At 43.2% G+C, this 12620-nt stretch overlaps 1 long non-coding RNA gene across 1 annotated transcript; it reads right to left on the bottom strand.

Annotated features, from left to right (window-relative positions):
* Positions 1-525: 525 nt before the first annotated feature.
* LOC142047257 (uncharacterized) lies at positions 526-10842 on the bottom strand. The gene is made up of 4 exons (XR_012656450.1): positions 10540-10842; positions 9331-9771; positions 2322-3081; positions 526-1460 (listed from the first exon to the last, which is right to left on the bottom strand). It is a non-coding gene; the product is annotated as an uncharacterized LOC142047257 (long non-coding RNA).
* Between the last annotated feature and the right edge of the window lie 1778 nt (positions 10843-12620).

The following is a 12620-nucleotide window of genomic DNA, read 5'->3' as shown; positions in this document are numbered from 1 at the left end:
AATCTAACCAGTTTGCTGGTTGTTTTCACTTTGTATTACATCTTCTCTTTAAGGGCCTGTCTTCAATGAGGACAGCAATAGCAGTTTGTTGGCAGCAGTAATTTTATAACTGTTGCATAGCCAGCCATAGCTGTTTAGAAAATGGTAAAGCAACATGCTTCTACCAGTCCAAAGCATTTCCCCTTCAGTGGTCAGGCAAATCATACTTAAAACTGATTATCCTGAGGGGAGAGTTTAAAACCATGTTTAAGATCAGTTTAATTAATGTAATCTTGCCACTAAAGTAGACAATGTGAGTAAATTGAAATTGCTTTGTGCCATTATTAATGACTGTTGTGTTCATAATTAGTACAGAACCACATAAACCCAACAAGAACAGGAGTACTTGTGGCCTGTTCTTTTTGCAGATACAGACTAACACAGCTGCTACTCTGAAACCTGTCATTATGCAAAATAATCCCAACAGTTTTCCACCATTGGGCAAATCCTGGCCTCACCTCCCAGGCTGCCTAGTAGCCAGCAGAAGTAGTGCAACCCCTCTGCATGAGGGCCAGGATGGAGGAAACCTGGACAATAGGGTCCCATATCCACGTGTGCAATGGAGCTGTGCTCACTCAGCAGGAGCTTCATCCACCCTACGCTGAAGGTTTGGTGTGTGTTTGTTTTTTAAATAGGTATATGGCTAATTAATCCGTAATTATGTGGATGCATATGCCAACCCCTTCCTGAAGGGGAGACTACTGCTCTGCTGCCTCTGGGAAGAGAACGTTGTCAGCCCTCAAGGAACTTCCCTGCACAAAGCTCTGATCCAAACAGAAAGACCCAAACTCTGCTCTCAGGAGTGTAAGACTGGAGTGAACCCATTGAATTCAATAGAATTCATTCTGTAAAACTGGTGTGAGGGGATAATTGGGCACAAAGTACTTCTATGCAGCCTTGAAGACAACTTCAGGGAGACTCTGGTACTGTCATTTCTATTACTTTCACGATTATTTCCTTTTCAGCTTTACTATTTGTGTCTCAGTTTTCTTGCTAGTGGAAGTTTTCTCCAGGTATAATGCATTGGTCTGCTATACTTCGGTTTAGCTAGCTAAATTAAGCCACAGTGATGCCTTTGATGCTAGATGCCTATACAGTTTACTATTAGGAGAAATGGAGGAAACATGGAGGTTGCACACTAATTAAGTCTGTGAACCTTATTTCTGCATAACTTTAACTCATTTTCTTCAAAGGGTGATTCACTTAAAGAAAACAAGAAATGTTTTTCTAGCTAAAAAGGAAATGTATGTTATGTATTATGGACAGAAGATCCCAGACACCTAAAGTAGATGGCAAAAGTGGGTGGCCTACATAATGCACATGCATACACCCCGGGCATTTTTCCTGCTGTCATTTCTATCCCCCTCCCTTTACCACCTAGTTTTTCTATCTGATTTATTTACTCCTGCCTCTTTCCTTTTCTGTTCACGTCTTTGTGGTAAACGTCTGTCCCAGATCTGGACTTTAGCGTACAAAATCTGAGTGTTTACTGGGACCTTTCCCCAAGCTCACTACCAGCTTGGATTTTTTCTCGCTGCCACCAGATAAGAATTAGGCTCTTATCAGCCTGGATTCCCCAAATACTCCTTGGGGGACCCCCTCTGTGGACTCCCCAACTTCCTTTGGGAAGACCCCCAAGACCCAGACCCCTGGGTTCTCCTCTCTCATCCCAGCTGTCCCGCTTCCCTTTTCCCGGGTGAGCCTCGGGCGAATGCAGTTACTTAACTCCTTGAAGGGCTAAACACAAGAGGAAAATCACCCTCCCCCTGAGGCGATGCATTCAAATCTAGTAAGCTAATTATAGGATTTTCCAACCCCCTTCCTGTAGCCTCACGGAGAACCCCAAAAACTCAGCCAGGTTTTAAAAAAGAACTTTATATAAAAAGAAAGAAAATACAAAACAATAATACTGGCATTAAGAGATCAATACAGGCTCTTGCTTATAAGAAAATATGAATAAACAGTCTGATTTAAAAGATAGCCCCTTTAAAACCAGTCCAGCAAATCAACACACCTGTAAATACAACACAAGCATATAACAGCCTGTTTGCCTTGTGGCTTTGTACTCACACTTTGTAGGAAAATATTAGAAAGAATAGGAGTTAGCAGAAAAGATGTTTCCTCCATAGCTGGGCAAAACAAAAAGACCTGAGAGTTACACAATGCCCGCCCCTGACTTTTAAACAATCCAGTTCTCTGATTGGTCCTCTGGTCAGGTGTTTGGTTCCCTTTGTTCACCCTTTACAGGCAAAAGAAAATTAACCCTTACCTTACCTATCTACTTATGACAGTCTTCCCCTTATCTCATCATCTGAGGCTGTGTCATTGTATAAGCATCTGCTATCTTCATCTGTCCAAGGTCCACCTGCCTACCATCTTCTTTGTTGCAATCTATCCATTGCTTCCTAAGGGTTTCTTTCCTACCACCCTCTGCTGTTTACATTATTTTCACCAGGATCTCTTCATTCATCCTCTGTATGTGTCCAAACCAGTGAAGTCATGCTTCCTGGATTTTGTCAGCCAGAACATGAACTTTGACTTCCATTCTAATACATTCATTTAGAAATCTGTCTCTTTGTGTAACTCCTTTTATAGAGCAAAGACATCTTATCTCAAACACCTGCTGACATTGAATCTGCTCTCTCTATCACCAATGCTTTTGCACCATTGTTCTATGCAGCTGGGCTTTCTATTTCAGTGGCATATGCTTGTCAGATAACACTTGAGATGTTATTCCACACTCTTCCAGCACTCCCCAGTCTGGACTATATCTCACATTCAAGCTCACCATCTTCTGTAACCCAGCCACCAAGGTACTTAAACTGGTCAGCCTGGTTTAGCTGTACTCCATTAATCTCTATATATCCAATTTTCTTGTGGCACCTCTACTGGCACACTCAGTTTTAGTCATGCTCATTTCATCCCATGCCTACTTAGCTGGTCATAGCACTGGTTTACTATTTCCTCTGAGACTTCTTTTGAGGAAGCCGTTATTGCTATGTCGTCTGCATATGGCAGTCTCTCACCTTTTCCCATTGGGATCTTCCTGTTGACATAGTCCATCGATATAACAAACAGCAGAGGACTGAGGGCTGTCCCCAGATGCAGTCCAACTTTCATTTCATTTCAAAGGCGCTTATCTAAAACCATGTTCAGGTGATTGTTTTAGGTGATCTATATAATACATTCACCATAGTTATTAAATCAGACACTCCATATTTCCTCAGCACTGATTCAAGCATCCTTCTCTTCACTTCATTATATGCTTTTTCTAAGTCTATAAAAGCCCTAAGCTATCCTGTTAGTACTCTAGCCTATTCTCTATCACTTGCCAAATTACAAGTCTACTAAACAGAAAGTGAACCTAATAATTACCATGAGCGACGTTTTCAAGCCAACTTGCGTGTGAGTGCCTTTAAATTAGACAAAGCCGATTTGCTCATCTTAATTATGGTATCAGGTTTATTTAAATTTCTTTAACACCACATACATTTGGGCCTAGACTACTTGCTTATATCCCTTTAGGAGTCTAGAAACAAAGATGCCAAACCTAGTCCAATATCAGCAGGTAAACAAAGCTGCTTTTATAAAATAGTATAAATACAGAAATATGCTCCACAAAATTTGACATGGTGGTTTGACTGGGGAGTTCTGGCCATGTGGGGAAAATAAAAGAGCTTATACTGCCAAATATAAACATATAAAAGAGACTGTGGCTACAACGTTATTGCCTATGGATAGCACATGACACAGCTAAATGATGAAGGTGCACGGTCCACTATAAACTTTCTTATATTAAATAAAAGTAGGTAGATAGGAAGCTTATATATTGGATGCAAGTTGGTTCAGTATATTACACCTCCCACAGGAATTCCAAAAAAGAATGTTTCTTCTGAAGCATAAGACAGCAAGATCTACATCAGCACAACCAAAGTGACAAAGCTCGTCTTAGAAGAAACAGCAGACCAAGTTTTATTGTGATTTACAAACACTCGTTTTAAATCTCAACATATTAACAGAATGAAAGAGCTCACTTAAAGGGGCTGTGAACATGATGGCAGATTTGAGGTCAGTTTCATACATGTAGGTTTTTGTGTGTGCATTTAATCCTTTATTGATTGTTAATGTATGTATGTGCAGACAAAGATCGTGATAGGCACATTTTAACAAGTCAACAAAACTGTATGTTGGCTGCAGAAGTCAATTTTTATCCATTTCAATCTGTAGCCCTAATATGTTAATAAATAAACTATTAGTTGTGCTTTGATAGCATTTTCCATGCAAAGATTGCAAATAGCTACAGGCCTGATTCTACAAAAGTCAAAGGATATGCACTCTACAGTGATGAGGGTCAGAAGTACAGTAACTCCCCACTTAACGTCTTCTTGCTTAATGTTGTTTCGATCTTAAGTCCCTGCTCAATTACAGAACATGCTCCATTTAAAGTTGTGCAATGCTTCAATGTCGTTTGGCTGCCTGCTTTGTCCACAGCTGGCAGCCCCCCTATCAGCTGCCCTATACCCCCACTGCCCCACAGCACCCTCCACCTGCTAGCAGACCCTCAGATCAGCACCTCCCCCTCCCCCCCCCCCCCGGTTCCTTGCCTTCTGCCCATGGTAATCAGCTGGCTTTCAATGGTCAGGAGGCAGGGAAGGGAGGGGGAGCCTGCAAGCCATGTCCTCACTTCTCCCGCTCCCTCCTGAATGCTGCAAGCTAGCTGATTGCCGCAGGCAGGAAACAGGGGAGGAGCGTGGATGCGGTGTGTGGAGTAAAGGGGGAGGGGGGGAAGAAGAGGAGGGTTAAGGGTGGGAGCTTGGGGGAAGAGGTGGCGTGGGCGGGCCGAAGATTGAGCCCCCCCTCACCGCACAATATGCTTCTCCTAGCCTACAGTACCTTCAGCCTCCATGCCTGCCTCATTTTCTCCAGTGCCAGTGGGCTGTGCCTATGTGAGGTAAGGTGTGAGCACCTCCCAACTATAGTACTGTACTGTATGGCAAAAAAATATTTCCCTGGAACCTAACCCCCCATTTACATTCATTCTTATGGGGAAATTGGATTCGCTTAACATCGTTTCACTTAAAGTTGCATTTTTCAGGAATATAACTACAATGTTAAGTGAGGAGTTACTGTAATGAAAGAAATATATTTATATGACTAAGGGATACTGGTGTAAGCTTTGCATTACAGGTAAGCTGTTATTCCTATTTTTCAGATAGATAGACAAGCCATTTAACCTCTGTGCCTCAGTTTAAGGTCACATGGAAAGTGACAAAGATGGAACCAGAACCTAGGAGTTCTAGATCCTAGTTTCCTTTGCTATCTACCAGAACACACATACAATGCACAGGGAAACTGATGAATCAGTTGCCATCTACATGAAGCACTTTACACATGGAGCTGAAAACTTTGCATATTAGCCCCATCAGTTCTCTTTTGCAGTCATCTCGGTCTGCAAACAACTTTGTGTTGAAGCATTTCTGTGCTTAGTCACATGTTGCCCAGTGGGAGGGAATGTAAGAAAGGCTGCACCATGTGAACCTGTGAGATGTGTGGCAAAACCTAATTAAGTAAGTGCTGTTTTGTGGAGGGCTTCATTTTAGGGTTTTGGCTTCCTAGGTGATTGCTGCTTTAGCTAATTGCAGAGCAGCTCGTGAAACCTCAAGCCAGCAGAGAGAGGATTGTAGCTAATTCCAAATTCATTGTGAGTTAAAAGACCTCAATCTACCTACATTGGTGACAAAATATTATGTATTCTTTTACCGCTTTTTGCACAAAACAGATCTCCTGGCTGGATTCCTTTTTTGTACGTCATTTTAGTTCAAAAAGGCTGATTTGAAATTTCTATGCCTACAGCATAGCATATGCTAATACTCTTTGAGAGCTGTGTGAATAGTCTGAATTGACTTGGACTTTGTATTGTTCTAACCCCTGTGATACTGAAGAAGGCACTAGTTCAATGTGGCACCATCAAAACAGATGGCATATGCGCCAAACAGCCACCGAATGCAGATCTGGAAGCCCCATATAATATTTGAAATTGGAAAAGGTACAGAGAAGGGCAACTGAAATGATTAAGGGCACGGAACAGTTTACCTCTGAGGAGAGATTAAAAAGACTGGGGGAAGTTGACAGAGGTCTATAAAATCTTGACTGGTGTGGAGAAAGTGAATAAGGAAGTGTTATTTACTCCTTCACATAACACAAAAACTAGGGGTCACCCAATGAAGTTAATAGGCAGCAGGTTTAAAACAAACAAAAGGAAGTACTTCTTCACACAACGCACAATTAACCTGTGGAACTCTTTGCCAGGTAATGTTGTGAAGGCCAAAACCATATCAGGGTTAAAAAAAGAACTAGATATATTCAAGGAGGCTAGGTCCATCAATGGCTATTAGCTGGGAATGGATCAAGGAGGCTAGGTCCATCAATGGCAAAAGCTGGGAATGGATGACAGGGAATGGATCACTTGATGACTGCCTATTCTGTTCATTCCCTCTGATGCACCTGGCATTGGCCACTGTTGGAAGACAGGATACTAGGCTAGATGGACTATTGGTCTGTCCCAGTATAGCTGTTTTTTATATTCTATTTTTATATTCAATTGTCAGCTCAGAACAGGTCTGTAGCAGCTGATGTTTCTCCTCCTCCCAGCTCCTTGAAATCATGGCTCAAAAATTTCTTTGCTTCTGCTCAAGGTCAGGGCTAGGAAAAGCTGTCTTAAAAATCTTTAGGGCAGACAATTAGCCATATAGGGTTGCAGCCTGGAGTATTCACTCAAAAATCTTGATTGGTGAAAATGACTAGTTCTGAAGGAACTATTTTGAAAACTCTACTTGGATCACTGGGCTCAAAGACTAGAAGGGCCACTTCAAAGGTGTCACTGAAGTGCTTGTGTCTTGAGCTAGAGAAACCATCCATAAACTAAGTTGTTGAGTACCAGGACCAAGTACAGTCTCCCGACTAACACTGCTGAAACAGAAAGCATAGCCCAGGGGTACAAACCAGTTCTACATATGAATCCTTTTTAAGGGTAGGAAGGTTATTCTTATTCAGAAGTCCTTAGCTGTTCTCATGGGGTGATCAACAATCCTACAAAGTTGGAACGCGTGATCTACCAGGAACAGGACTTTTCCATATCTATCTTCTTGCCAAGAATTGTTCCCAAGAGGACATTTTCTAATAGCTTTGCCAAGTTGTATGATTTCCAAGTGATGGATCTTCAAAAGCCTAAGATCTCACTTTCATGAAGTTTTTTTCTGATAATCAGCTTAATATTCCCTCTCACCTTAATTCTTACTACCCCAATAAAACTGCCACATACCCCACCTGAAACTTCTCTGTTCTAACTTATTTGTAGATTTTTGTCTTCCCTTTAGTTATCTTAGCCCATGATTAGAACTAAGCAAATATTTAACTTTTTGGTTTGGTGGCCATACTGATTCCTACCTCCCACCCCCCACTCCCTAACAAAAAACACACACACACACACACCATTTAGTTGAAAACTGAAAGTGAGAGGTTTTTTTTTTTTGTTTGTTTTTCTTGATGAAATTAAAAATTGGAAAAAAATTGTTTTGGGTTGAATTAAATGTTTTGCTAAACCAGAAAATTGAGAAGGGTTTATTTTGTTTTGTTGTGTTCTGTTTTCATCTTTTAAAAATTTTTTAAACAAATCTGGCTAAATTTCTAAACAAAACACTACTTTAAAACAAAGTTGAAATGTTTCATTCTGAAAATGTTAAACAACCAATTTAATCTTTTTAATTTTTTTTTCATTATTTTATTTGGCCAACATTATTTGCCCGAAACTGCATTTTCAGCAAATTTACTATTCAAATATACAATTTCACCCAGCTCTACCCACAATACAGAAATAGATTCCTTTAACATTTACTCATATGTCAATCTGACTAGCCTCCTAGGTTATTTTGTTGCTCATCTCTGAATCCCTTCAGTTTATTAACAGGTACATTTTATCTCTATTTTACAGATAGAGAACTAGATGCAGATATATTAAGCCACTTACTCAAAGCCTGTAGCAGTCAAATAGCACAACAGAAGTTTTTGGCAGTCAGAAATATTGCACAAGTCTTGTGACTCCTAGTCCTAATGCTTAATGCTTGAAGTGCAGTATCCTAATCCTCACTTGGAGATCCTGGGGCCTAACTTACTCCTGATCCTCTGTTTGAGGCGAAGATTAATTAGAGGTTCCTGTTAGTGCGCTGCTACCACACTGGACTCTCACCAACATAAAATGACCTCTTTGAAACACGATTAGTACAGCAACTCTTTGTCAAATGCTTACAGCTTACCACTACTTTTAGCCAAGCCTACCAAGTGGCTCAAGGAAGGCAAAGCACACCAGCAAGTGCCATTCTTTGCTCAAAGGGTAGAATCAAAGCTCTTTAAGAGAGACCATGCAAGGTCCTAATATTATAACCTTAACATTCTATTAGTGGCAATGAACAAATGACATCAAGAAAAGGGAAGGGAAAAACTTTTTTGCCTGGAACTGCAATGGGTGCTTCTGGCCTCAATGAAACTATCTGACCCTCCATGCCCAATGGGGAACATCTGGCACTGGCAGCCCTTAAACTGACTAGTCATAAGACAGACACTGCTCTCACAAACCACCCATGCCAGTGGGCGATCCTCTAGAGAGGTGGCCTGAGTGGCTCATCCAATAAATCGAAGTGTGCAACATTACTATAATACTATAGCATTTATAGTAAAGAAAACTGGCAATACATACACTTGGCACTATAGAGCCACACAAGTTCTAAGGCATTTCTCTCTCTGTACTTATATATCTGTATCACATTAACAACTGTGGTATACATGAAAAAGACAGCCATGAAATGATGAAAATGCATCTTAACTCTTTCTGCCAGGTACTCTCAGCAGCAAAAGGGCCCAGGTTCCTTCTGAGGAGTTAAACACTGGCTCAGGCTCCCACCCTGAAACCTGGGAAACTATATATATATATACACACACACACACACACACACACACCACCCTAGCCTAGGCACCCTTTATGGGCAATACTCCCCCATTCACAAGCACTGCGTCCAGGGGTTTAAAACAAAGAGAATGTATTGGGGGCAGGGGTCGGGGGGGACGGGGGACAACAGAATAAACTTAGGAAAGCCAACAATTAATAAATTAACAGCGCCTATTAGATAAGTCTCCCTCGCCCAGGGCATCCTAAGAACAGTCCCAGCCTCAACCTCCCTCTTGCAGTGGTGGGAGGCTAATGCATTCTAGACACTTCCCTCCTCCCCAGTTCCCCACTCAGGGTTTGCTGACCAGGGCTAGAGAAGTCCAAGGATTCTGGCAGGTCCAAGGATTTGGCAGCTGACTGGGATGTTCCAGAGGCTCCACCACCTAACCCAGCTGAAGCGATGTCAGTTTTGAGTGCTGGGTAGGGAGGCCTGCAGTGGAGTCCCTCAGGCAGGCTGCTGCTCTCTGCAGGTTCAGTCTGTTACCTCAGTGTTGTCACCCGTCTCAGTGCCGCCTCAGCTCAGCTCAGCCACTTGCCTCAAATTCACCTCAGCTCAGCCCAGCCCGTTGCCTCAAATCTGCTTCAGCTTCCCAGTCTATTGCCTCAAATCTCACTCAGCTCAGCTCAACGCCTCAGATCCACTTCAGCTGAGCCCATTGCCTCAGATCCACTGCAGCTCAGTCTGCTACCTCCAAGCTATCCACTGTCTTGGAGCTGCCTCTGTGCCAAGCCTTTAGAGAGGGATCAGAGGTAGAAAGGATTCTTAACTAAGTCCTCACCACCAGAAAGGCATTCTCCCAGCACAAGGCCGGAGCCCCTTTTCCTATTTCCCACTTTCTCCTTGTAGCCTTGCCCAGGCTATTACCCAACTATACCTGCCTCCAGTGTTGGCCACGGAGACCCCTCACATCAGGGACCTTTGGTGTAGTTCTCCTGTCCTGACATTTCCACAGTTGACAATAGCATTTATTGCCCCCCAAACTCAAACACTTAACTGTCCGTTAATCAGAATTCTCCCAACTGTCACTAAGGCCTGGCTTATGCCGTCATTTCCCCATGTCAACCAACAGATGCCAGCAGAGACCTCCCTGGTCCACATAGAGTTCTCAAGCAGTTCTAGGCTGCTCTTCTCCCTATTCACCAACAGGTGTCAATAGTGAGCTCTCTACTGCCTAGGGCAGGGGTCGGCAACCTACGGCATGCGAGCCGATTTTTGATGGCACATGGGGCAGGCTGAGCCTCTCATCCTGCCGCTGCTCTGGGGTCCCGCCACCGGTCCCACTCAGCACCCGCTGCCGGCCTGGGTGAAGGAACCCCAGGCTGGTAGTGGGCTGAGACCCTGGCTGGCAGCTGAAACCCCAGAGCGGGGCTGGCGGAGACACTCAGCCCACCCCTGAAACTCTAGAGCTGAGCTGGCTGATCCGTTCAGCCCACTGCCGCTCTGGGGTTCTGGCTGCTGGCCCTTTACCAGCCGGGGTCCTCACCGCAGCCCCACTCACCGTGCTTCCGGTTGGAGTTCCAGCACAGGCTCCCTGCAAGACAGGGTCCAGGCTTCCGGCCCTGCTCAGCCCTACCAGCCGCCAGTTCCACTCACTTCAGCTACTGATCTGGGGTTCCAGCCGCTGACCTCCTACCAGCTGGTTATCAGCTTAGAACTCAGAAGCCTGTGTGCAGCTTAAAGTATCTAAATAGGTGCCACCAGACATTGGAAAACTCAGCAAGGAAAAGCAAGGGCAAGGATCGCACTAGACTAATAAGACCTGCATTTTAATTTAATTTTAAGTAAGCTTCTGAAACATTTTGAAAACCTTGTTTAATTTACATATAAACAGTAGTTTGGTTATATATTATAGAGAGACCTTCTAAAAAACATTAAAATGTATTACTGGCACATGAAACCTTAAATTAGAGTGTATACATGAAGACTCGGCACATCACTGCTGAAAGGTTGCTGACCCCTGGTCTAGGGCTTCAGGCCACAGGGCTCACAGAGCATTAAATGGTGCTCCAGTATTTGTCTGGGAATAATTAAAATATTATTGTTAGAAATTACTGTGGAAAAATATTAAGTTCAGAAATGACTACGTCTGCAGATTTGTCAGTGTTTTAGGCAACAAGTCTAGTGCACTGTGCTATATATTGATAAAATACTGACCCCATGGTATATTGGAAACGTTTTGGTATGTGCAAATGACATCAAGTCAATCTGAGTCCAGTTTTGGATAAAGTCACCTGAATAAGAGGGTGAAACCTGCACTCTTGTTGTAAGGAGAGTTTTTCAAGAGCATAAAGGGAAGTCAAGCACCTAACTTGCCTTCAAAAAAAAAAAAAAAAAAAAAAAAAAAAAAAATCTCCTCCCACATCTCCTAGGAAGGACCTTTATAGTCTAAGGGAAGAGTTGAAGGCAAGTACAAAACCCCCACAGGACGGTGCAAAATATATTACAAATGCCACACACATGATTTAGGTTAAAATTTGTCTTATTAATTTAGCTCTGTGACTAACTTCAGGAGATAAGAAATCATTTGACCAGACCATGAGCATGCAGCATACAGGATTATCACCTACTGAGTGAAATCAATAAAGTGACAGTGACACCACCACATAAATTAAAAATGCATTCAAATCTTTTTTATATGTTGCCATGGAGTATCCAAAATTATATTTTGGTTAGTCTTGAGGGCAGTATTTGGCCAGGCAAAGTGAGGTCTAACCCTCAACTTAATGGTATTTCTCTGGTCTATAATGCAATAACTTTTGAGCACCATATCCAATCAATTAAAACGTCAGGGAACGTTTGAGGCATCAATGGACACAATCCTATTATTTTTTGTGCAACTCTGAACACCAGAAGAAACCCCAAGTCAGAGGAATATTATGGCTCCCTGACTTTGATGCTTCAGAAGAGGAATCTCTCTGCCTTGCTGCCTACAAGAGAGGGAGCAGCTTAACTTGCCATGGGCGAAATTTCTGTGACCTGGAGTCTACCAGAAATGGGACTTACAGGGAGGAACCAGGGACTTAGGGGAAGAAGGCAAAAAGAGTAAGAGGGTGGGGGGGGAGGAAGGAGGAACAGCAGGAAGCAGAGGGATGGGAAAGTAGTAGTGGAGAAAGTAGCATGCTGAGGAGACAGTGGAGGTAGAAAAGGTAGGGAGCTGGAGAGAACCTGGTAGCAATAGTGATGGGGGTAGCAAGGCCCTGGGGGAAAGGCAGGGTGCTAATGCTGAGGGGAGCAGGAACCCAGGGAGCACATGGACTTAGTGATGAGAGGAAGCAGGGAGTAGAGGGGTGATGAAGAAAGCAAGGATGGTTCGGGGGTAGGGAGATAGGGAAGGGAAAGCAAGTACCCTGGTGGGAAAATGAAGATTGGGAGAGGGAATACAGAGACCCTTGCATGTGGGACGGGAGGGAGTTGCAGGTGTAGGAGGGATCCCTTAAATAAAGTGACATGGGAGAGTGACACAGGATCTTGTGAGGGGAGGAAATAGAGGAATGCAATGAGCCCTTGGTGTGTATAATGTACTCAGCCTACAGAAACAATGAAGCTTTAAAAACTTTCCCCTGCTCCCCATACCTCTCC

The sequence above is a fragment of the Chelonoidis abingdonii genome, chromosome 9, assembly GCF_003597395.2.
Source record: "Chelonoidis abingdonii isolate Lonesome George chromosome 9, CheloAbing_2.0, whole genome shotgun sequence".
NCBI lineage: Eukaryota > Metazoa > Chordata > Testudines > Testudinidae > Chelonoidis > Chelonoidis abingdonii.
Note: the sequence above shows the minus strand (reverse complement) of the source record. Positions and strands in the feature narration are given on the sequence as shown.